We start from the raw sequence: 24,306 nt of genomic DNA, 5'->3' as shown, positions 1-24,306 counted from the left end.
CTTCCTTCCTTCCTTCCTTCCTTCCTTCCTTCTTTTCTTTTCTTTTCTTTTCTTTTTTTCTTTTGTTTGTTTAATATTACATGATTGCATTCTGAGATTTCTCATGATAGTGACTGGTGCTGAATTGGAAGCAACTATGCAAATTCTAACTTGGAGAAAACCCATAAACTTCTCCTGTTATGGAAAGGGGAAGAGCAGCAAGGCTGTGATAGTCGTTCTGTCAAATTTCCAGAGATTACTCTCCAAGTACTGTTTTCAGGTGGAGGAAGCAGAAGGTTGGGGAACTTTTCTTCCTGTTCAGCTCGGTGCAGTTTACCACACCTTGAAGCTTGTCAGCATGGAGGCCTGGCTTCCAAATCATGTTGAATTTGGGCAACTGTTTAAGGCATACCTCTGTGCCAAGCTTCATCAGGATTCAGCCCTGGAACATCTGTATAACCATAATGTGGCTTCCTTATAATAATACTTCCCCAACCTAATGCTCTCCAGATGGTTTGAACTACATCTCCCATCATTCCTGTCCATTGGCCATACTGGTTGGAGCTGATAGGCATTGAAGTCCAAAACATTGTGAGGGCACCAGGTTGGGGAAGGCTGCTTTATAACAATACTGTGGCTGAACTGTGGAATGCACATATACTGAAGGGATCAGAGCAGGATCTGTGACTCCCTAGAAAAAAAGAGCTTGGGGCAAATTCCATGTTGAGGATTATTTGGAAAGGGATTGAAAGTAAAAGCATCCAGTATCATCAGAACATTTACTGAGCTCCAACTAAACAGGTAAGGAAGCAATTGCTCAAGCCTCAGTCTCCAGAACAAACTTTGCTGTCTCTTTGCTCAGTTCAAGGTGTGTCTAAGTCTCTGTAATGACCATGGGAAAGCCATTTTTCTTTAGCCGTTTCATTGAAGGACTCAGATTGATTCTTCAATTCTGATGAATAGGCACACATAATAAAAACAGTGCAGGTGATGTGTATTACAATGCGTTGTTGTTGTTCAGTCGTTCAGTCGTGTCCGACTCTTCATGACCCCATGGACCATAGCACGCCAGGCCTTCCTGTCCTGCACTCTCTCCCGGAGTGTGCTCAAGTCCATATTCATTGCATCGGTGATGCTATCTAGCCATCTCATCCTCTGCCGGCCCCTTCTCCTTTTGCCTTCAGTCTTTCCCAGCATCAGGGTCTTTTCCAGAGAGTTTTCTCTTCTCATTAGGTGGCCAAAATATTGGAGCTTCAGCATCTGTTCTTCCAATGAGCACTCAGGGTTGATTTCCCTTAGGATTGACTGATTTGACCTCCTTGCAGCCCAAGGGACTCGTAAGAGTCTTCTCCAGCACCACAGTTCGAAAGCATCAATTCTTCGGTGCTCAGCCTTCCTTATAGTCCAGCTCTCACAGCCATACATTACTGTGTTGGGTATACAATGCGTTGGGTATAATTCAGAAGTGTCAGTGCTTTTGACTGTTCTTCATAAAGGGGAACCAATCAGTATTTTTGTGCTGCTTTTGCAGACTATTAAGTGTAGACCTCCCAGCTGAGGCTGGAAATGGGACACACAGCAGCATAGCTGTCAGGATGCCACATCTACATGGAAAGGAGAGAGCACAGAATTAGGGCGCTGCAGCAGCCTGTTCTTATTACTGCAAGAGAAATTCCTTTCTTCTTCAGAGAGGAAGACACTGAATGCATGCAAATGGAATAAAAAGGATTGTGGGAGGAAGGAAGAAATGGGGAATGACTTCCAGATCTTTCAATCTACATTTATTTGGTTCACTTTGCTCCTGTTTTTTGTCCTTGGAACTCCTCAGTTTGGTATGTAGACTTTCCTTGATGATGGAGATGCTTTGAAAAGTAAAGAATATTTGATGGGAAAAGCTAAACTGTGACCTTGGGTCACAGTTGTGTCTTATTTTGGTTATTTTAAGAGCCAAGATCTTAAGGCAAGGGCCCCTTAACTGATATCAGCCCCATTTTAGGAACTGCTTTGAGTGCTATAAGATTTCTGTATTGTTTATCCCCATTGCTGTTTTTATGTTGGTTTTTATCTGCTGCTATCATGTTTTTATCTGACTTCTTTTATTATCATTATTTTATTGTTACTTTGTACTTTATGTTTTTAATTTGTATACTGCCTAGAGAATTTGTTATTGGACAGTAATAAATAAATACATTTATTTGCATGATCCAAAGCACCATTCCAGAATTATGGCAAGTTCAAACTAGTGCATCATGAATTCACTAGTTGAGCAAGTGAAGGGCTGGATGTGCCTGATCTCGTCTGATCTCGGACGCTAAGCTGGGTCAGCCCTGGTTAGTACTTGGATGGGAGACCACCTGGGAATCAGGCTTCCTGCATTGGGGGGGGGGGGTTGGACTCGATGGTCTTGTAGGCTCCTTCCAGCCCTATGAGTCTGTGAGCCATGATTTCCTGGACTCTGCCTCTGGTCTGTTATAGGGGACAAATAATGGTCTTACAAGTTTGTGGTAAGGGTTGCTGGTTAGGATTGCTGGGTTGTGGCTCAGTGGCAGAGCCCGTACTTTACATGCAGAAGGTCACAGGTTCAATCCCTGGCATCTCCAGGTAGGGCTGGAAAAAATCCTGCCTGAAACCCTGGAGAGCCATTGCTGCCAGTCAGTGCTAACAAGAGTGGGCTAGATGGACCAATGGTCTGTTTAGTAGGCTGTGGGACAGAGTAATAGGCCTGCCCCCTCCCTCGGAAATGGAGGGAACAGACCCCTCCCTTGGGGCTTTAAGGGTCCACCATGGCAGGGGCCGTGTGTGAAGACCCGAGGCCTTTTTGACCACCTCACGATCCTACTTCGAGTCACCAGGTCAGGTGCTTTGGTCAGTGCCTCTCCTCACACTGCCACTTTTAGGCTGTCACCCACAACCCTCTGTTGGTGTTCTGTGATGCTTCACCACTCTCTCAGTTGCTGCCACCAAGGACCCTTTCAGAGCTGCTTTCTTTCTTTTTGGTCGCACAGACCAAGCAGCCGGCCCGTGGGGGCGATTCCACAAAACCCTTCCTAATAATGAAAAAGGAAACTGCCTTTTAAAATCGAAAACAAAGAAGGTTTATTTGGTACAACAGGACTGGAAATAGGAACTGGGCTGGGATGAGGAAAGGATATCAGGGATGATGATTAAAATAGGGCAACACTACAAACTGCACAATATAACTCTTGCTTCTAGTTCTGTGTTCAAAACCTCTCACACTATCGGACACACTCTCTAGCCCACAGACTACCTCACTAGATGTTCTCACTCTGACCTCCCCACCTGATCTCGGACTTATCTAGCCGTACCCAGTCTACCTTCCCCCCGGACTCTCCAGAAGCACCCCCCCACCTCTTTCTGCACAAGCTCTCCTCCAATCACGCTGCATGCCATGCTCACTCAGCCACTCCCCCTTTCTTCCAATCACACTGCCACTCTTGCCCACACTCTGCCAAGCCCTGCCTCACACTCACCTGTCAATCATTCCAGGTACATACCAGCCACCATACATGACCGTTACTATTTACATATTGCACATGTGGGATCGCCACACCGTGCTTAGGGGTGCTGGCAGGCATGGCTTCTCTTAGATGAGGTGGGCACAATGTGTCCACCTCTGACAGCTGCGTGCGTTTGCTTGAAATCATTGCTTTCTCAGAGTGGGGGCTATTCCAACCTGTTAAGCTGGGCCCATTTGCTAGGAAGTAAAATTGGGGGAGGGGGGTGAGAAATGGTATGTTTTAAACTTTTCCCGCCCCCCCCTCCATTTTCCTGGTTTTTTTCCCAGTCCTTCAAATCCCTGCATGTGACCTCACAGGCAGGGCCAGCAGGGCAGCCCGCTTCCCTTTAATCACAGGAAGCCTCTTCATATGTTTAAGGCACGTAGGTGATCACTTCCAGGATGATTCAGACTAACGACCTGTGCTTGTGTGAACAGTCTCTCAATAGCCTGTTGTTCTTGGCTAATAAATGCATTAATAATCCTTCCTGAATTGGTCTGACCTCACCTAGCAACAGTTACCCATGCCTTGATCACATCACGTTTAGACTGTTGCAATGTGCTGTACGTGGGGCTACACCTGAAGAGTGCCTGGAAGTGTCAATCAGTGCAAAATATGGCAACTAGGCTGCTAACTGGCGTGTGACCATATTACACCTTCCTTGAAAGCTGTTGCCGATTGATTTCTGATTACAATTTAAGATGTTGGTTTTAACCTTTAAAGCCCTAAATGGCTTAGGACCTGGCTATGGAAGGGACTGCCAGTCTCGCTATGATCCTTCCTGGATTTGCAGGAGAGGCCCTTTTGAGGGCGTCATTACCCGCTGAATCCCATTTATCGGACATGCGTGAAAGGGCTTTCTTCTATGTTGCCCCCAAACTATGGAAAGCTTTCCCTCAAGAGGTACGACTGTTATTGGCCTTTAGAAAGGGTGTAAAGATGCAGCTTTTCAGTTTAGCTGTTTAAAATGTTTAGTTCTAATGTTTTAATATTTTTTCCTGTTTTTAATGTTGTTGTTTTAAGGCTTTATTATTTTAAATTGTTATATGGTGCCTTGATAGCTTTTTAGCAGATAAGGTGGCCTATCAATGTTAATAATAAATAAATAATCACTTGTATGCTCCTTATTAACTTGATTTGCGCCTTTAACATGTAAATGTCTGTTACAAACTTTTCCTCACAAAAACCCTGAAAAACAGATTAGTGTCCGGTAGTTTGTGTCTAAAAATTGTCATGTTTGCTTTTAGGTGTATTCTGTATGCCTGACTGTTCCCATTTTTCACATGGAGTACTGAGCCTGACAGAAAATGAACTGCCCAGCTCCATGTTGAGAGAGTTGGTGGATAAGGTGGGATTTGAGCCTGGGTTCAAGTAAGAAATATTACCCATTGAGCAGCCACACTTCTCATTTGCTGGACCACTGCAGATACAGCATATGAATTCTATGACCTTTTCGCAGAGGTGACGAGAGAATGTTTTTTTTCTCATTGTAACACTAGAACATCCAATAAAACTGACAGTAGATTCCAGATGGACAAAAGCAAGTACCCTGCACAATGCATAAGTAATTTGTTGTCACGAGATTTGGTGGTGGACACTGGCAGAGATAGCTTTCAAAGGGGATTGTCCAGTGTGGTCTGTCAGTGGCTATTAATTCAGATGGCTATATGGAACCTCCATAACCCGAGGTACTATATCTCTGAATACCAGTTTCTGGGGTGGTGGGTGGCAAACAGCAGGGGGAGGCCACTGCCTTTCTGCCCCGTTTGTGAGCTCCAGAGCTTCCCTGCAGAGGAGGGGCCTGACAAACCCCCAATGGAAGCTGATTCCAGAGGTGCAGGATCACCACTGGGTAGGCCCTCTCCCTTGCACTCACTAGCCGAACCGCCCTTGGCAGTGGGCAAGTGAGAGGGGCCTCTGTTGATGACTACAAAGAAGGTAAAAACCAAACCCAATTGTAATTGACCAAAACAAAGGACATCTGCACCATTGTTTATAGTTCAGATGCGTTCCAAGATTCTTCAGTGATGGGAGTCAGAAGCCAGGAGTTCTAAGCATTATTTGGAAGTTTTGAAGAAATCAATTGGCCTTGATAAAGAGAAGCATCTTGAAATGTGTCGGGAGCTTTACTCTATTGATGACTTCAGTGTGCAGGCAGGCTGGTATGGGAGAAGGCAGTCCTTCAGGTTTAGCCTGAGATATGAGCCCTGTGGAGGTGTTTGCCTGCTCGCGTGTAGGGCAAAAGTGTGGAGGGGATCGTGGACACAAGGCCTGACCCCAACATCGAACGTCCCCACATGTCCAGCTGTCAATGCACAAAGATCTATAAAGGCCTCTGTACACGCATTCAGCTGAACGCGCTCACAGAGATTCTGCAATCCTAATCAGGGTTTCAGATCACGGAATCTCTATAAGCCCCTTCAGCTGAACGTGCTCATGGAGCCCTTTTCAGACCGTCGTGTGCTCAACATACGAAGGTCTAACTGACAGCCGGGAGTGCAGGGATGTTGGGGGCAACGGGTTTCATGCATGCTCACATCCCCCTCTACACCTTTGCGCTCCATGCCTGCATAGAGCTTTGCTGAGTGGTCCAAGTCCACCCAGTGAGCTTCATGGTTGACTGTGGATTTGGACTCCGGTCTATCCAGTCAAAGTCCAGCACACTCGCTATTACACCAAACCGACACTTTGTGTTCATGGCTGTGATTCTGCAGATATGCAGCTGGCACGAACTTCGTGTCAGCAGTATGAGCACCACAAAGACCCCGTTAAAAACACGGGAACGCAGCTGTCCGGCTGGATCAAGGGGCGTCTCTTCCTCGCTCAGCCTTCGGTCTGCAGCTGTGGCCAGCAAGGGGCCCCTGGGAAGCTCGTTAGCAGAGCTGTGGCTCAGTGGTGGAGCACATGCTCTCTGTACAAAAGGTCCTGAGTCCAGTCTCCATCTTCTCCAGGTGGGGCTAAGAAAGGCTCCTGCCTGAAACCCTGAAGAACGACTGCGAGTCAGTGTCAGTAATGCTGGGGTAGATGGACCTGTGGTGCGACTCAGTTATAAGGCAGCTTCCATGTCCCTGCGATGGGGACAGCCGTTAGATGTTTATTCTCAGCTTATGGTAACAGAGGCGCGCTGCCTTTGTACCCAGAGTTTCCATTTTCAGCTGTTAGTGGCTAATGGTCATTGCTACAGCCACCGCCACCTCCTGCTACTGTTGGATATTTGGACACTTGAGCTCATGTGGCTGAGCATGAGGTACCTGTACAAGTGTGCTTCCTCCTCTTTCCTGGGTGAAGGGAGTGTTCCAGAGCAGCTACGAGAAGCAGATTTTTCAAAGCATCTTTGAGAAGGTGCAGGGCTATACACTTCGTTGAATTCCCTTCTCTCAGGACAAGAGCGAGCTCAGTTGGCACAAGCTTCTGCTTGTATGACTACGACGAAGCACATTTGCTTCAGACTTCAAACACCAGGGAGTTAATTTGCTGTAGCCTGATTAACAACACAAATACAGTATTTGTAAATGGCTTGCCCTGGGATAGAGAAAATCCAGCTAGCATGCAAGGTTCTTTTTGAAACATGCAAATGTTCAGGTAGAGTTTCCTTCTGCTTCAGGTATTTGGCTGTGCAGAATTAATGTGTCTTTGGAAGCAGCTGTTCACTCATCAGTTCACATTCACACATTCAGCTGCTAGTCCTCAGTGGCTGGTGCACACCCACCTGGACAAGGATGCCATATGCTAATGTTTTGCATTCATTTTATCCTGCCCTGAGAATGTTTATCTTTGAAGGTATGCATAGAAATGAATAAAACAAATGAGTAATATGCATGATGAGGAGCTAGTGAACTCCTCAGTAAGGCGATGTGGTACAGCTGTAGCATGTAGGTCCATTTCGCATAACCTGCCTCCCCTTTCTGAAAGGAAAGGATTGCACATATTGGATTTCCATTACTTTCACTTCTAGCCTCTCCCTAACCAGCTATTGGGCTGGTTGGCAGGGTAAAGGCTCAACCCTAACTACTTAGAGAAGCAGGGATGCAATGCCAAAGCCCTGGGGAACTCTGGTAGCCAAGCTGAGGAAGGCTGAACTGACTGAACTTCTCCCCAAGCAAATCTAGCAATCCATAAGACCCCCGCCCCCTGCCTACCCATGCCCAAGCAGTCTTGCCCATCCACCCACCTGGATTCATGGAGGCCATTGGCACAAGTCCTGTCACTCACCCTGCAAAAGGATGTCTGTGAGGAGGTGAGGGGAACAAGCGAAGGGAGGAAGAACTCTTGGGAGCCTCTCTGCCTGCTCCTGTTTTAGAGTCATAGAGTCATAGAATAGTAGGGTTGGAAGGGGCCTATAAGACCATCGAGTCCAGCTGTGTATTGCCTCTGCCGTGGGTGTTGAACTCTTAGGTTAGAAGTGCCAAGATAGTGATAAATCAGATTCAAAGGTTTACTTACAAGGAGACTTTATTGGGTAACTTACAGCACAGAGGCGTACCCAATGGTTGGATCACACAGCTTCTCTGAACCACGAGCCATTAGGTCAAATGGGTTTTATACAATACATGTTAGCCATGAGGCAGCATAGCAGCAGCAAGCGCCCCTGGCGTTCACTCCCAGCATAAACTAACAGCACTTGGTTCTCAACCACCGCTACCTAAGATAAACAAACTTCGCTTCCCACGCAGAGTGCTTGATAACACTCTCGTTCATTAGTATGGAATGTGCTAGGCCGCGCTATTGGCCCTTTGAATCATCTTCATATGCTCAGAGGCTTACTAGCAAGGGAATTGCAACAATAATGAACTTAAGCAAGCATTATGGATCTCTAGTAAGGGTGCACGAAAGTCACTTACCTGGTCTTGCAGCTTTTCGCGGTGGGGGGGAGGCGCTTCGCTGCTCCCCCCGTGAAGTTCAGGCCGGGGGGGGAGGCTTCCCGCCTTGCCCGGCCGAAATTCAGGCCGGGGGGGAGGCCTCCCGCCTCGCCCGGCTGAAATTCAGGCCGGGGAGGAGGTGCCTCGCCTCGCCCGGCCGCGAAATTAAAAGTTAAAAAAAAAAAACGCCCCCGTGATAGGCTACGTGACAATTAACGTAGCCTATCATGGCTAGATCTGCAAAGTCAGCTGTGATAGGCTATGTAAATTGTCACGTAGCCTATCATGGGTGACTTTAAAATAAAAAAAAAGCGCGTACGCAAATGGCGGCCCCCATAGGGAGCCGCCATTCCCGTTCCTTATTTGGTCGCTGTAGTCTACGTAAATCTTTACGTAGACTACAGCGACCAAATAAGGAACGGGAATGGCGGCTCCCTATGGGGGCCGCCATTATCCGTACGCGCTTTTTTTTTTTAAAGTCACCCGTGATAGGCTACGTGACGGTTTACGTAGCCTATCACGGCTGACTTTGCAAATCTAGCCATGATAGGCTACGTTAATCGTCACGTAGCCTATCACGGGGGCGTTTTTTTTTTCTTTTATTGGAATGGCGGCGGCGGCAGCCGGTCGAAAGACCGGCTGCCGCTCCCACCCCGGACGAAGACCCGACGAACCGCCGGCCGGACCCGCCACCGGGAGGGACATTTGCCAAAGGTAAGTCCCGTCCCGGGGGAGGTGCGGGGGGCGGGGGGGTGCAGAGAATTTCTCCCCGAAACTTGTTCGGGGGGCCGAACACGTTGGCGTTTGGCCCCCCGAAGTTTCGGGGAGAAATTCTCCGCCATCCCTAATCTCTAGGCCCCTTTAACACTACAATGACTTGGCTATGCTCCTGGGGGCAATCAGTGCAGGAATCTAAGTCAAAGCATCCCTGACAGATGGCTGTCCAGCCTCATCTTGAGTGTGGGAGAGCCCACCACTTCTCGAGGGAATTGTCTTCATTGTCGTATTGCTCTAACAGTCAGGATGTTTTTCCTGATGTTCAGCCGGAATCTGGCTTCCTGTAACTCGAGCCCATTATTCCGTGTCCTGCACTCTGGGATGATGGAGAAGAGATCCTGGCCTTCCTCTCTGTGACAACCTTTTAAGTACTTGAAGAGCGCTATCGTATCTCCTCTCACCTCCCACCCATCTTGGACTCCTGTTCTCATTAGAGTCACTCGCCATGGGACCTTACTTATAATTGTTCTGAGTTTATTAAAATTGGCCTTCCTAAAATCCAGGGTATGCGTTTGGCTACACTTGGCTTTTGCTTCCTTTGGAACCAAGAACTCAAGTATAACATGGTCACTTTCCCCCAGAGTTCCCGTAACTGCTACTTCATCCACTAAGTCATCTCTGTTGGTTAGGATCAAGTCAAGGATAGCCAATCCTCTAGTTCCTTCCTCTACTTTCTGTAGGAGGAAGTTATCCGCCACACAAGTCAGGAATTTCTTGGAGGGGCCATGTTTTGCAGAATTTGTCTCCCAACAAATATCGGGGAAATTGAAGTCCCCCATTACTTCTACATTTTGCTTCCTTGAAACATTGGCTGTTTGCTTTTCAAAAGTTTCATCTTCGTCTTCTCCTTGATTGAGTAGCTGGTAGTAGACTCCGACCACCAGGTTCCTTTTATTCTTTGCTCCATTTATTTTGATCCAGATGCTCTCGATGGGGCTACCAAGCTCATCCTCCTGTATTTCTGTGCAGAGATATGTATTTTTAACATATAGTGCAACCCCACCTCCCTTTCTGTTCCTCCTTTCTGAACAAGTTATATCCTTCAACTGCTGTATTCCAGTTATGGGAGTTATCCCACCAAGTTACACCTATCAAGTCATAATTTCCCTCCTGTATTAAGAGTTCAAGTTCGACATCGAAGACCTTTATAGTCTGGCTTCCTTCCTACATGTTTTTGAAGACTATTATTGGGTGCTATTAGAGCTGTTGTGTCTGTTGTGGTGCATGAGCTTTCGTCCATTGTTACCCACAACTTTACGTCTCCCTCCCCCATAGGATTCAGTTTAAAGCCCTCCCGATAAAGTTCTTCATGCTGTGGCCAAACACATTCTTCCCAGTCCTTGTGAGGTGCAACCTGTCCCTTGCCAACAGTCCTTCTTCCAGGAAGTATAGCCCATGGTCCCAGAATCCAAATCTCTCATGTCGACATCACCTCCTTTATTTCTCTTCTTTTGTTTATTCTTTTATTTCTCTTATTTTACAGAAGCTGAACATATAAACAGACGAGTTAAAGATTTTTGAACTTAAACCTAGTAAATCTAAGGAACAAATCCAAGGAACTACCCTGCTAATGGGACATATGTCTATTACCTTAACTTGGCTGGTAGATTTTGAGTGTGCAAGGATTTTATCTACTTCTTTTTTGTCTAGTTCTTCATCCATGTGACACTTAAGTGGATCTGTGTCAAGAGGTAAAAGCACTGTTATGTGACTGACTGACACTGAGAACACTGGAACCAAGCTTCAATTCCGAAACATTTAAAAGAAGCTGATCAGTGGAAAACAGCAATAGTCATCGGTAGGAACAATTAATTATTAGAAGCTTGCCAACGATTCCAAAAATGATATCTAACAGGAAAATCTATTTTGTAGCTCACAAGTTGCACAGACCTGGTTTAAATGCTGTAGAATTTAGTTTACAAGCAGTGGCCCCACTTTTATTTTTAAAAATCAAAGAGATTGTCTTGAAGCTTTCCTAATCAGTGTAGTCCTGCCATTGTGGTATGTGCAGCTTACCCCAGGTGGCTTTTGGGGTGAGTCCCATGGATTTTCAGGTGAAAACATTTTGCACACCCCTGTGGGGCATCCATGCAATTTGTTCAAAAGCTATCCTACGAGCAGAGTCTGGATTCCTGGGTGGATCCGCTTTACAGTCTTTTCTCCGAACTGGTTAGTAGATGACCTGTTCTGATGAAACGCAGCCAAGGGGGCATGGGAAGCAGTCTGTTGAGCAAGCCCATTGCGAGGCTTTGCTGTATGACAGCAGGCTTCACAAAGTCACCCCAGGGTAGCAAGTAAACAGCACCTACTTCTTACAGTTCCCTAATCTAAGAGGAGGGAGGAGGAGGAAAAACATACTGTTTATGCAGGGTCAGTGAGCCTGGCAGGCTCTTCCTTGCGCTGCTGGAACCACTTTTTATTTGCCCAGCAGGGCAGAAGGAGCTTTGACATCTGCCCCATCGTTTCAGGAGCAGCCCATCCAGTCCACAATTTTATAGGGCAACGCAGGTGATGGTCAAATACCTTTGTTTGTAGTCTTTAATGCACCAATTCAAAAGGTCTGCTGCTTTGCAATATTAATTTTGGCTTTTTTTACAATGATGCCCTGCAGTTAAACAGCCTATTCCTGATCCAGTTTGGTGAGATGCTGAAAAATCTGGATGCTAATAATATGCTTGCTTTGCTTGGATGTTTGGTCAGAGGAGCTCTGTAGCTTAATAGTATTAAAATGCTCTGAGATGGAAGTGGAAAGTTTTTATGAGTCTTACAAAATGGATCGTGGAAGGAACCCCATCTTTCCTGTCGTGTCAAGAGAGGCTGGAAATGATACAAAAGTTTGCCAGCGGATAGTCCTAAAAGCTTTTAACAGCTTTAAAGCAGTTGAATGTATAATAGTCTTATTATCATGATGCAAGAGGCTCTCCAAACAGCTCTCAAGCACTCCCTGCCCCCATTTTGTTAATGGCTTTACACATTTCTTATTTGAAGATCAGCAGTTTTCTTAAATGGGACACAGGGATCCTTCTCTTCCCATTTGCATTTTGGGACTGTGACCAGGCATTGATGCTGCTAATTCACATTTCTATTAAATGAGGGGGTCAATTTATGCAGAAAAATATCGGAAGAATCCAGACCTCTTACTTCACAGAAGTCGTTTCAAGAGTACTGGAAGCTTCTGTCAATTGGCACATGGTGGTTTAATGCCACAGCTACTGCAGTTTACCACAGGTTGCTGCAGCCCCTGTGCTGGCCTGGCTAACCCATTTGAACTATCAGTGATTAAACTCCCTGGAAAAGACCCTGATGCTGGGAAAGACTGAAGGCAAAAGGAGAAGGGGACGGCAGAGGATGAGATGGCTAGATAGCATCACGGATGCAATGAATATGAACTTGAGCACGCTCCGGGAGAGAGCGCAGGACAGGAAGGCCTGGCGTGCTATGGTCCATGGGGTCACGAAGAGTCGGACACGACTGAACGACTGAACAACAACAATTGGCCCCCTATGGGTTTGCAGGTGCTGGCTGCACTGAATCCTGCCTTTAGGGTGCTGAGGGTCTTGAAGAGGTAGCAGGACCCTAGGCACCTTACTCCCTTGTGTTCTTCGGCAGCTGGCAAGTTGCAGGAGTTGCCTGCCTGATCCCTGTTGTGCTGCAATGCCATCAGTGCAGATAGCCAGAAGGGTGAACATAGGAAGCTGCCTTCTACTGAGTCAGGCCGTTGGTCCATCAAACCCAGTATTGTCTACACTGACTGGCAGCAATGGTTCTCCAGGGTTTCCGGCAGGGATTTTTCCAGCCCTTCCTGGAGATGCCAGGGAATGAACCTGTGACCTTCTGCATGAACCTGTGACCTTCTGCATGCAGAGCCTTTGCTCTGCCACTGAGCAATGGCCCCCTGTTATGCAGCTTCTAGCTCAAGGAAGTCAGCACCCATCATCAGCACCAACATCTCTGCTTGAGAGTCTGTGAAATCGCTTCGTGTCTACCTAATGGATGTCCCATCTGAGCCTCAGATCTCTTGGCTCTGCTCAACCCATGAGCCTTGGATGACTGCTGTTGGAATACTAGACTAATGTTTAAACTTGCAAGAAAAAAATAAGAGTTTTGTGTGGTGCACAGATGTTGGTAAAAATCCCTCTTGAATTGTGAGCTCCATACTGGGCACTTTGTCTCCTCCCACTCCCATTTCCCTTCTGAGAAGAGTTTGTGTTTTTTTGTTTGGCTTGGCAGAGGTGTATTTCTCTTTTCTAAGTACTCTTTTAATTATACACAAGCCTTTCAGAGTTGCTGTGATCATGTCTTGGTTAAGTTACCTTCACAAATATATGCAATTTCATTGTTTGCTTTGGTAAGTTTAATAATCAACCTTGGATTATAGTAAACAAGTCTAGTTTGTATCCATAGCCTCTCTTTTATGTATTTGACCTATCACATTACTGCATTATCAACATATTTAAAATATAATTATATTACTAGGTGATGACTGGTGGCTGAATAGAATGAAATTCTGTGCCTATTCAGGAAGAATTGCCCTCACTCTGAGTGAACTTTCTTTGCCCTGAATGAAACCATTTAAGAGAGAGCCTGTGACAAAAGTGAAGCCTCCCCAGTTTGGAAGCGTTACATGGTTTTATGTGCGAAGAGGGTCTCTTCTCCCCACAAGGAGAACAGACACTTGCTTATTTTCAACCTTATCTGCCATTTGTACCTGATCACAGCTTATTCTAATGTTCACAATTCTGTTTCTGTGATAAACTCCTTGCCTTATAGGAGTGAGAAGTTACTAGTGCGATGTTGTGAACCATTTCTTTGCAAACCTGGGCAAAAAAATGTGATTCCATGCGAATTGTCAAGTTTGAAACAGAAATGCAAAGTATTCTAGGTATATTCCTGAATTAAACCTCTTAGAATGAGCTCTTGCATGACTCTGAGGAGATGGAAGGTTAAACAAAATGATTTCAGGGGGCAGGTCTTGTGTTCCCCAGTGCAATTTCAAATGACTTTCTGTATTAGTGCCACCTCTGATTAGCACAGAAAAAATATTCTAAATGAATGTTCAGACTGAACCGAGTCACTGTCCAAGTGCTTTTTTTTTTCAGACCCCTTTTAATAAACATATAAGCCCCCAAAATGTAGCTGGGATGATTTGAATTAAAACCAGTAATAAGGCAGTAGCCATCATTCTTCAGGATTTTAGCAAATTTATTTTTTTATTATTTTTTATTATTAAATTTATTAATCGCCCATCTGGCTGGTCACCCAGCCACTCTGGGCGATGTACAACATACCATAAAACAGTTTAAAACAATAAAATTCTACCATAATTTTTTTTTTAAAATACCCTAACCCACCCCAAATGCCTGCCTGAACAACCACGTTTTTAATGCACGACGGAAGCTCATTAAAGAGGGGGCATGACGGAGTTCCCTAGGGAGGGAGTTCCACAGAGTGGGGGCCACCACAGAAAAGGCCCTCTCCCTCGTCCCCACCAGTCTAGCTGTCCTGGCTGATGGGACAGAGAGAAGGCCATCCGAGGCTGATCTTGTTAAGCGGCCTGTCTGGTGTTGCTGGAGGCGCTCCTTAAGATAGGCTGGGCCGGAACCATATAGGGTTTTAAAGGTCAAAACCAACACCTTGAATTTGGCCCGGAAAACAACTGGTAACCAGTGCAACTCCTTCAGCACTGGAGTGATGTGATCTCGCCGGCGGCTGCCTTTAATCAGGCGAGCCGCCGCGTTCTGTACCAGCTGCAGCTTCTGAACCGTCTTCAAGGGTAACCCCACATAGAGCGCATTACAGTAGTCTAAACGAGAGGAGACCAGGGCATGTACTACCGATGGGAGCAGATGGTCGGGAAGGAAGGGGCATTTCTTTCATTATTTCATCTTTCATTATTTTGCTGGTTGTATTTTTTTTAGGTACTACTTGCCATCAAACGTTATGCATTTTGGCAGAGAGTATGACAGCAACATCTGTTCCAGGCTGTTGGGATTCCTGTTATAAAATATCAAATCTTATTCTTAATAGTGGAGGGACAGAGGAAAATTCCTCTTTAGAGTGCTTTACCGTATTTGTAATACAAAATGCAGCTGTTCAGAACCCTTAGCAGGTTGGATTTCAACACAGCGCATGTAGAGGCTGAGGCTTCGCATTTTGCCCACCCTCACTTGATGCCTGTTTCTTGGGTATTTTTCTCAAGAGAGCAGTTAACACAGCCAGGACTGATTTCGTACTTTCATTAGGTGGTCTTTGTAGCCTGTGGATGTTAAAATGTTGCTTTTAGCAGATGGGAGTATGAGAGCATTGGGTAAATACTTCAGTGCAATGCGATCATGTGTATCACATGGATTATTTTGCTCAGATGTCAACTAATTTTGTTTTTTTATCTATTTAAATAAATGAGGTCTGTTGTAGTGCATTGTATAGAGAGCCGTTTCTGGGAAATCTGGTTTCAGTTCTTTCATCTGCCGAAGGCTTGTTGCATGGCCTTGGATTTGCCATGGACTCGAGTTCACCAGGTAGTTTAATACAAGGAATAATTGTGGCTCAGTGCATAGGGTTGTGGTGAGGCACATTTCTATAAAGAAGATTGTAGAGTGTTATGCAAATTATTAGAAGTAGCAGCAATTAACTTGTAGCAGGGTAAAGTTCAGTTTCTATCCTGCCTTTTTAAGCACATGGAAACAGCATTAAGACTCCTCTTAAAGCCAGTCAAATCCTCCCACAATCGATCATCTCTGCTGAATCCCTTAAAGGCAGATGAGTCTAGAAGCAGCAGCCTGTGATGACATTAAGGGAAGCAAAGACTTTGGCATCCATTAATGAAGTCTACCAGCAGTATAAAAAAAAACCCTGCAGATAACAAAAACATCTTATGGGAAATGCATAGGCCTTGGGAAGGGAAGAGAAATCCAAGCACAATAATAGGTGGATTGCCTGGAAGATCCATTCATGGGTGTTAATCATCCTTTGAATTGCAGGTATTCTGATAATAAGATGTCACCTGGCCATGGGTGAAGTATTCTCCAATCTACCATGCCAATTACTTGTTTAAATATTAAATTGGTTGCTCCAACACTCACAGAAAAGAGAGCCGATCCTGCATTTTCTAGGCGGTAAGTGGAGGAAGGGAAGCTTCCAAATCATCCCAGTCCAAGGTTGCTTCTTGCCTCTGCAGCATATGTATCCTCAGTGGTCATTAATTTTTCTTAGCAGGCTCTTTGGGAGCTTTCTGGTTGAAATTTGTACAAAGGAGCCAGAAGGCCTTTGGCAATGCATTTGGACTAGGGGAGAGACACAGTGGTTGTAAAATTAACTCTTTGAGGGAGGTCTTTTTGCTGTGAACCTACAATAGCCTATGGTGCAGTTCAAGACTTGACATTAGTGCGGCACTAGCTGAAGACACACTAATGTGATGTGACTCTCACTCATTTCTGGGGGCTGCTGCTACTGATAAAGGTGCACGCTATATGTTCTACTGGTTACCGATGTGACACTAACTTTGTGGAGCCATACCCACACTACAGTGTGTTTTCTTGACTACAGCATTGCTAATGTCACGTTTCAATTGAGGTCAAATTAAAGCAAGCACTGAGAATTTGATGAGCCAAGAGGATCTCAATAAATATTACGGGTTGCAGCTAACTTGCAATTTTATATCCATGCACTTAATAGAATTAACATATCAAGTTTTATAAATGCGGCAGGTGGCTGAATGCCAGTTGGATATATTTCATTGACCCTATTAGATTTTTATTCTGCAATTTCTACTGCCCAAAGCAAAATATTTTGATAAGTCTTAATAAATGGACCAATGTCGTGAGGGATGGGAATACATGGAATTGGGAATTGGTTTTACTTTGTTTTTCATTTAAAAAAAAATGTTGCCACAAGTTTGAACTTACCACTGCATCCACACGAGTAGAAGCTTCTTTTAAGTTTCTACTCGTGTGGATACAGTGGTAAGTTCAAACTTGTGGCAACATTTTTTTTTAAATGAAAAACAAAGTAAAACCAATAAAATAAACAATAAAAGGAAACTGAGATCTGCATCATTCTTGCGAGCCTCCCTTGTGTTTGGGCAAATGTGTCAACTTTTGCCCTCTCACTTTAGAAGTATATAATTTCCTCAAGTGCTTTAAAAGTAAATCTGATCAAACCAGGGATGCCTACAATGTAATGAGGACAGAAAAGGGATGGTGCCTTCCAGTAGCTCTCCCCTTTGTTTGTCATACAGCATTTATTTTATAGCGCTTTTGAAAGCAGGGTTTAAGGGATGGGGAGGAGATAGTCACATCAACTGTTTGGTTTCACACAGATGAACGGGAAGGTGGATTAGGCATGGCATTGATGCTGACTTGTTGCCTTTTGCATGTTTGTGGTTTACAATATCGATTCCACAGGTTCCTGTGTTAGGGAGAGACAGAAGCAAACTATTAATTCTACCTCTGCAGTAGTGAACCTCTGAATTTTGTCCAGAGACTAGTCTAGGGTTTGGTCTAGGCAAGCTGAATTCAAAGCCTAGTTTGATGGAAGAGAACTGAGTTCAAATTTAGCTGAATTGTCATTGGAGTTTGCATGGCACAGGGCAAGACGCCATTACAGGCAAATCTTTAATACACAGATGGATTTACAATCTTTATTTCTTCCATCCTCAGTATTACTCTTTGATGTAGTTATTTGTGGTGACAAATAACTTTTGTCAAATAACCTTTGACAAAACTTGGGATTGGTGGTGGCAGGAGGACTTTTTTTGAGTCTGAGAGAGTGAAAGTACCATGCACTAAAGTGATTTTCCACAGTTACAGAACACAACCATATTTATCATAGTCACAGAGTTATTTTGTGAAATGATCAGGGCAGGCCCTACCATTAGGCAGGCGAAACAGAGGATCTTCGGTAATGAAATAAGAACTGTAATACAATGCACTTTGCATGTTAAAACTGCTGTAGAAATTACTACTTCCTTTAATGCTGATTCAGCTCCTTGCACACCACTGGTGTTGCCTGTTGTCTGGGAGGAACAGGAAGTTGCACAGGGCTAGAGGTGGGCAAGGCAGGGACATTGGTTGAGACAGCCACCACAGGAACTTGAGCCCATAAGCAGATAGGCAGCTGCTCACTCAAAAGTCAGGGCCTGACATGAACTGAAGGTTCCCATCATGGTAACCAGTAAACCATGAGGGGGAAAGAAGAGGAGAGGCTACAGAAAGTAGTTGCCTGATTATTTACATGGTGTTACCCTTGCCCCTAATTGCAGGTCCAGAGTTGATGATTTCTGCTAGAGCCCATGGTTCACTCACTCAGATCATACACAGGCAACTTTTAGTCCCTGCAGAAAAATGAACTTGACCTACCCCAGACAGCATTCTTCCACCTCTTACTGAAACCAAAGTGAGCCCTTGCTGTGTCATCTCTGACAGAACTGAGTGCCTTGAACTGTAATAAACCAAGTGAAAGGTGGATGGTTGTGTTTTGGCCTCTGTGGGATCGGCTAGCAAGTGGTTGTTATGTGTGTTTTCCTTGAACACTAAATGAACCATTGAGCTTAATGGCTTTCCACATTTTAGCTCCTGAACAATTCCTGTAACCAACTTTTATATAATCTTTAAAGCAAGGATATGTAATGGAAAAAGTAACAGACACATCTGTGTGGCTGGCAGTGTAGTATATGCTGGGAGTACATTTTAGGAGGATTACGAAAACTCCTTCGGATTGCCATATTCAGTAATAATCAACTAAATGGAAGAGCCTATTTATAATGAGGTATGGAGCTTCACTTCAAAGCAAAGACCTCAAATGATTTGCATCTTGCCTTCACTTCTCTGGGACTTCAGAATGCTTAAACTTCTATGCCCATTCTGTATAACACACAAACCCAAGGAGGAAAAGCACCAATGACAGGAAAAAGAGGTGTTAGGGATTTAAACCCAAGGGTGCAAAAAATTAAAGGCTTTGTTGGCCTAACAAGATTCAAATTAAAGCTCTTCTTCAGGGGCACTACAGGTAAAAACAATGAACATTATATCTAGCAGCCTTCCCCAGCCTAGTGCCCTCCAGATGTTTTGGACTATAACTCCCAGAATTCCTGCCTGTTGGCCATGCTGGCTGGGGCTGATGGAAATTAAAGTACAAATCATTTGGAGGGTATCAGGTTGGGAAGGCTGATATATTGTACATAATATATGAAAACACACAATTATATATGGCATTATCTCATGATGCTACAACCCGGTGTTATCTAATGAAGCTGATTGGTGTGACAGTTGGGAGAGATAAAAGCAGGGCCTGCCCAAGATGTTTTGCTACCTGAGGCAAACAGCAAGACAGGGTCTCTGCTCCATTCTATGTTCACAAGCCGACTGGGCTGGCAGTTGGATAGGGTCTGCACCCACACTGGAGGGTAAATAAATGAAATATTCTTAATGCTGAATAATGCTGTATCCTCTACCCTTATTTTGGGTATCAGCAGTGGCACATGTATAAAAACAAAATCTGGTGCATGCAAGAGTGTTTGTTTTCAGACGGCTGAGTGACAATACAGTCACTCTTGGTGAACAAAACAGTCATGTGGCATCTTAACCATTAACACATGCATTGTGGATATGAGCTTTCATAGACAAAGTGTCTACTTCATGACATGCATAAAGCAGAGAGCAAGGATGTTGGATGGAGACATATATTTATCTTGGTTGGAAGGCCTAAGCTTCAAAAAAAAATCTAAAATCCACACTCCTGTTTTTAGTGCCAAGAATCAACTGAAAGGTTTTTCTTATGGAGAAATAAAAGGCTTCTCAGATGCAGTTGTTTTGAATTCGGTTGACACTTCTTTTGCTCTCTGTCCTCGAACACCCTTTTATCTCATCCTTAAAGTTCATATGAAGTACTAACACTAGTGCAGAGCCACCACTCAGAAAGTACCTTTCATTATTGTTTCAAGGTACTATGGCAAAAATACCAATGTAGGTACACACCATTTGCAGCCGGGGGCATCAGGAGAGATAGTATAAAAGTATATATAAATGTGCAGAATGATTCTAGGGCTTTTTGATAAGACATATACTGTTCTGTTGAAATGAGTTTAGTGAAACATCCAAGCTAGAGGATATCCTCTGTGCTTTTATTACTGAAATGTGATTGGGCAAAGGTGTGTTACAGCCAGGTTACCAGGTGTAGCATCAAGCATGGCTTGAGAGGTAGGGAGGGGGGTAGACTTGATCCATAGGAATTTCTCTGGACAGATACTCTGTTCAACCGTCTTCCTGTTTTGCATGCCTTTACCTGGTTATTGGATCTGAGACAGGATAGGGATTCTGTTGCCGTAACGAAGGGAATATTGTTCAAAAAAATGAAATATTAACTGTCATAGGACACAATGGAACTGGAGGAATTAAACAAATTGAGAAAGAGGATTTAATACATCTATTTCAGACGAAGAGTGGAACTATGTGTGTATACATTCCTTTAAAAATGTACTAGGAAATAAACTCTATTTAAAAAATAAAAATACAATTATGTATAGAGGACTGCAAGGAGGTCATATCAGTCCATCCTAAAGGAAATCAACCCTGAGTGCTCATTGGAAGGACAGATAATGAAGCTCCAATATTTTGGCCACCTAATGCGAAGAGAAAACTCCCTGGAAAAGACCCTGATGCTGGGAAAGACTGAAGGCCAAAGGAGAAGGGGACGGCAGAGGATGAGATGGCTAGATAGCATCACGGATGCAATGAATATGAACTTGAGCACGCTCCGGGAGAGAGCGCAGGACAGGAAGGCCTGGCGTGCTATGGTCCATGGGGTAGGGATGGCGGAGAATTTCTCCCCGAAACTTCGGGGGGCCGAGCGCCAACGTGTTCGGCCCCCCGAACAAGTTTCGGGGAGAAATCCCCCGCCCCCCCCCGGGACGGGACTTACCTTCCCTGAATGTCCCTCCCGGCGGCGGGTCCAGCTGGCGGTTCGTCCGGTGTTCGAGCGGGGCGGGAGCGGCAGCCGGTCTTTCGACCGGCTGCCGCCCCCGCCATTGCAATGAAAGAAGAAAAAAAAAACGCCCCCTGATAGGCTGCGTGACGATTCACGTAGCCTATCACGGCAAGATTTGCAAAGTCAGCCGTGATAGGCTACGTGAATCGTCACGTAGCCTATCACGGGTGACTTTAAAAAAAAAAAAAAGTGTGTACGGATAATGGCGGCCCCCATAGGGAGCCGCCATTCCCGTTCCTTATTTGGTCGCTGTCGTCTACGTCAATGTTTACATAGACTACGGCGAAAATAAGGGCAACGCTATTTGCGTTGCCCTTATTTTCGCCGTAGTCTACGTAAACATTGACGTAGACTACAGCAACTAAATAAGGAACACGAATGGCGGCTCCCTATGGGGGCCGCCATTCGCGTACGCGCTTTTTTTTTTTAAAGTCACCCGTGATAGGCTACGTGACGATTCACGTAGCCTATCACGGCTGACTTTCCAGATCTAGCCGTGATAGGCTACGTGAATCGTCACGTAGCCTATCAGGGGACGTTTTTTTTTTTTTTTTTTACTTTCGTGTTCGCGGCTGGGCGAGGCGGGAAGCCTCCCCCCCCGGCCTGGACTTCGCGGGGGGAGCAGCGAAGCGCTCCCCCCCACCGCGAAAAAGCTGCGAGAAAAGGTAAGTGACTTTCGTTCACCCCTACCATGGGGTCACGAAGAGTCGGACATGACTGAACGACTGAACAACAACAACAATAGAGATGTGAAGGCCCGGAAAAAAATGGAAAAAAACACATTTTTTTCTGAGGACAGTTTTTGTTTTGTTTTTCAAAAAAAAATGGAAAAATTGAACAGCTTTAGATTATGAAATATTTTCTTTTAGAGTTTAAGACTATCTATATATTGTTGAATTATCAACAACCTCCGATATGCAGACGATACCACCCTAATGGCAGAAAGTGAAGAGGATCTCAAGAGCCTCTTGTTGAGGGTGAAAGAGGAGAGTGCAAAAGCTGGTTTGAAACTCAACATTAAAAAAACTAAGATCATGGCATCTGGCCCTATCACTTCCTGGCATATAGAAGGGGAAGAAATGGAAGCAGTGACAGATTTTACTTTCTTGGGCTCCAAGATCACCGCAGACGGTGACTGTACCCATGAAATTAAAAGACGCTTGCTCCTTGGGAGGAAAGCTATGGCAAACCTAGACAGCATAGTAAGAAGCAGAGACATCACCTTGCTGACAAAGGTCCGTCTAATCAAAGCTATGGTTTTCCCAGTAGTAATGTATGGCTGTGAGAGCTGGACTATAAGGAAGGCTGAGCGCCGAAGAATTGATGCTTTGGAACTGTGGTGGTGGAGAAGACTCTTACGAGTCCCCTGGACTGCAAGGAGGTCAAATCAGTCCATCCTAAAGGAAATCAACCCTGAGTGCTCATTGGAAGGACAGATCCTGAAGCTGAAGCTCAAATATTTTGGCCACCTAATGAGAAGAGAAAACTCTCTGGAAAAGACCCTGATGCTGGGAAAGACTGAAGGCAAAAGGAGAAGGGGACGGCAGAGGATGAGATGGCTAGATAGCATCACCGATGCAATGAATATGAACCTGAGCACACTCCGGGAGAGTGCGCAGGACAGGAAGGCCTGGCGTGCTATGGTCCATGGGGTCACGAAGAGTCGGACACGACTGAACGACTGAACAACAATATATTGTTACCTATCCGTTACTCCTGCCAAAATGATTTCTAAAAACTATGTAATAAGAACACTTTTATAGAAAGACTAGACATGTCTGGAAATAATGAAGCTATGGGGTTTTTTTTAATCCTCTCTGTACGATTCCCAGCATAGTTATTTCTTTCGTTCTTTATTAAAACTATTGATCGAAAGTATAGTTTACTGATAGACATTTCTGCGCAGTTTCCAAACGTGAGTAGAGTCACCATTGTGCATTCTTGACAGTAAATGTGCATTCTTGACAGTTTGGGTTTGGTTCTGCAGAGTCCTGTGTTTCTGATGCTGTAGCAGTCACTTAATATAGTTCTAATCTATTCAGACAATAATTACAAATTTACTAACTGAGTTTACTTTTAAAAGTTTTAAAATATAATGATAATTTTATGAGCAAATTAAGTTATACATAAAATAAATTTAGGAACATAAAGACTGTTTTATGTTCCTAAAGCAGCCCTCCCCAACCTGGTGCCCTCCGGATGTTTTGGACTACAGTGCCCAGCATTCCTGGCCATAGATCAGGAATGCCTGAGGCTGATGGGAGCTGAAGTCCAAAATATCTGGAGGGCACCAGGTTGGGGAAGGCTGTCTTCATGCAACAAGGTGACTTTAGTTCTATAAAGAGTGCTAAAAAAATAAGTATTGCTTATTTTTCATTTCCCCCCCAAAATTTCTGACCCCCCAAAAAAACCGACCCCCCCTGGGGGTTTTCCATGGCCTCAATTTCTGGGAACTTTACTTCTTCTTTGTGCTCTGTGCATCACACATATGGGCTCTGCGCCTGTGCGGAGACTCGTTCGGGAAACTTCCAAGCTGCATAGTTTTTTGGCGGGAACCCCTCCCATGCTGTCTCTGGCATATATAGTGTGGGTTCCCGCCTTCCCCTCAGTTCCTTTTCGACCGCCTCAGCGTTACTTCCTGGGGAACTTCTTTCGACATTCTGTCACGCTGTATTTCTGTCTTATCTTATCTAAACCTCATTTCTTCCTTCATCTTATTTTTCTCCTTTATCTTCTAAGCGAATAAGAGAGTTTGAGAGAGAGTGGTACAGAGAGAGAGAGAGACAGAGATTGTTTGGTGGTGTTGGGGAGCGGCGACAGTTTTTTTCTTCCTCAGCCTATGGCCCCAAAGCCTCTGTTTAGAAGGTGCACGGCCTATGGCAGTAAGGTACCCTCCTCGGACGGTCACTCCTTATGTCTAGGGATGTACGAAAGTCATGTACCTTTTCGCAGCTTGGCTTCGCGGTGGGGGGGAGGCGCTTCGCTTCTCCCCACGAAGTTCAGGCAAGGGGGGGAGGCATCCCGCCTCGCCCGGCCAAAATTCAGGCCGGGGAGAAGCGCCCCGTCTCCCCGGCTGTGAAACAAACAGGAAAAAAAAAAAAGACCCTGTGATAGGCTACGTGACGATTTACGTAGCCTATCACGGCTAGATTTCCAAAGTCAGCTGTGATAGGCTACGTAAATCGTCACGT

The 24,306-nt window shown here is 45.0% G+C and overlaps 1 protein-coding gene across 14 annotated transcripts in view; it reads left to right on the top strand.

The window, feature by feature from the left end:
- NCOA1 (nuclear receptor coactivator 1) overlaps positions 1–24,306 on the top strand; it is a 406,595-nt gene that overhangs the window by 86,537 nt on the left and 295,752 nt on the right. Inside the window, exon 1 of one of the 14 annotated variants that reach the window (XM_084829484.1) lies at positions 10,107–10,931. The exons of the other annotated variants lie outside the window; for them this stretch is intronic. The gene's annotated coding sequence lies outside the window, so the exon portion shown is untranslated. Of the gene's footprint in view, positions 1–10,106; positions 10,932–24,306 lie in introns of those variants that run through there. 14 annotated transcript variants of the gene reach the window in all.

Source organism: Heloderma suspectum, chromosome 1, assembly GCF_057233095.1.
Source record: "Heloderma suspectum isolate Gila_16-S chromosome 1, 16-S_ref, whole genome shotgun sequence".
Classification (NCBI taxonomy): Eukaryota; Metazoa; Chordata; class Lepidosauria; order Squamata; family Helodermatidae; genus Heloderma; species Heloderma suspectum.
Note: the sequence above shows the minus strand (reverse complement) of the source record. Positions and strands in the feature narration are given on the sequence as shown.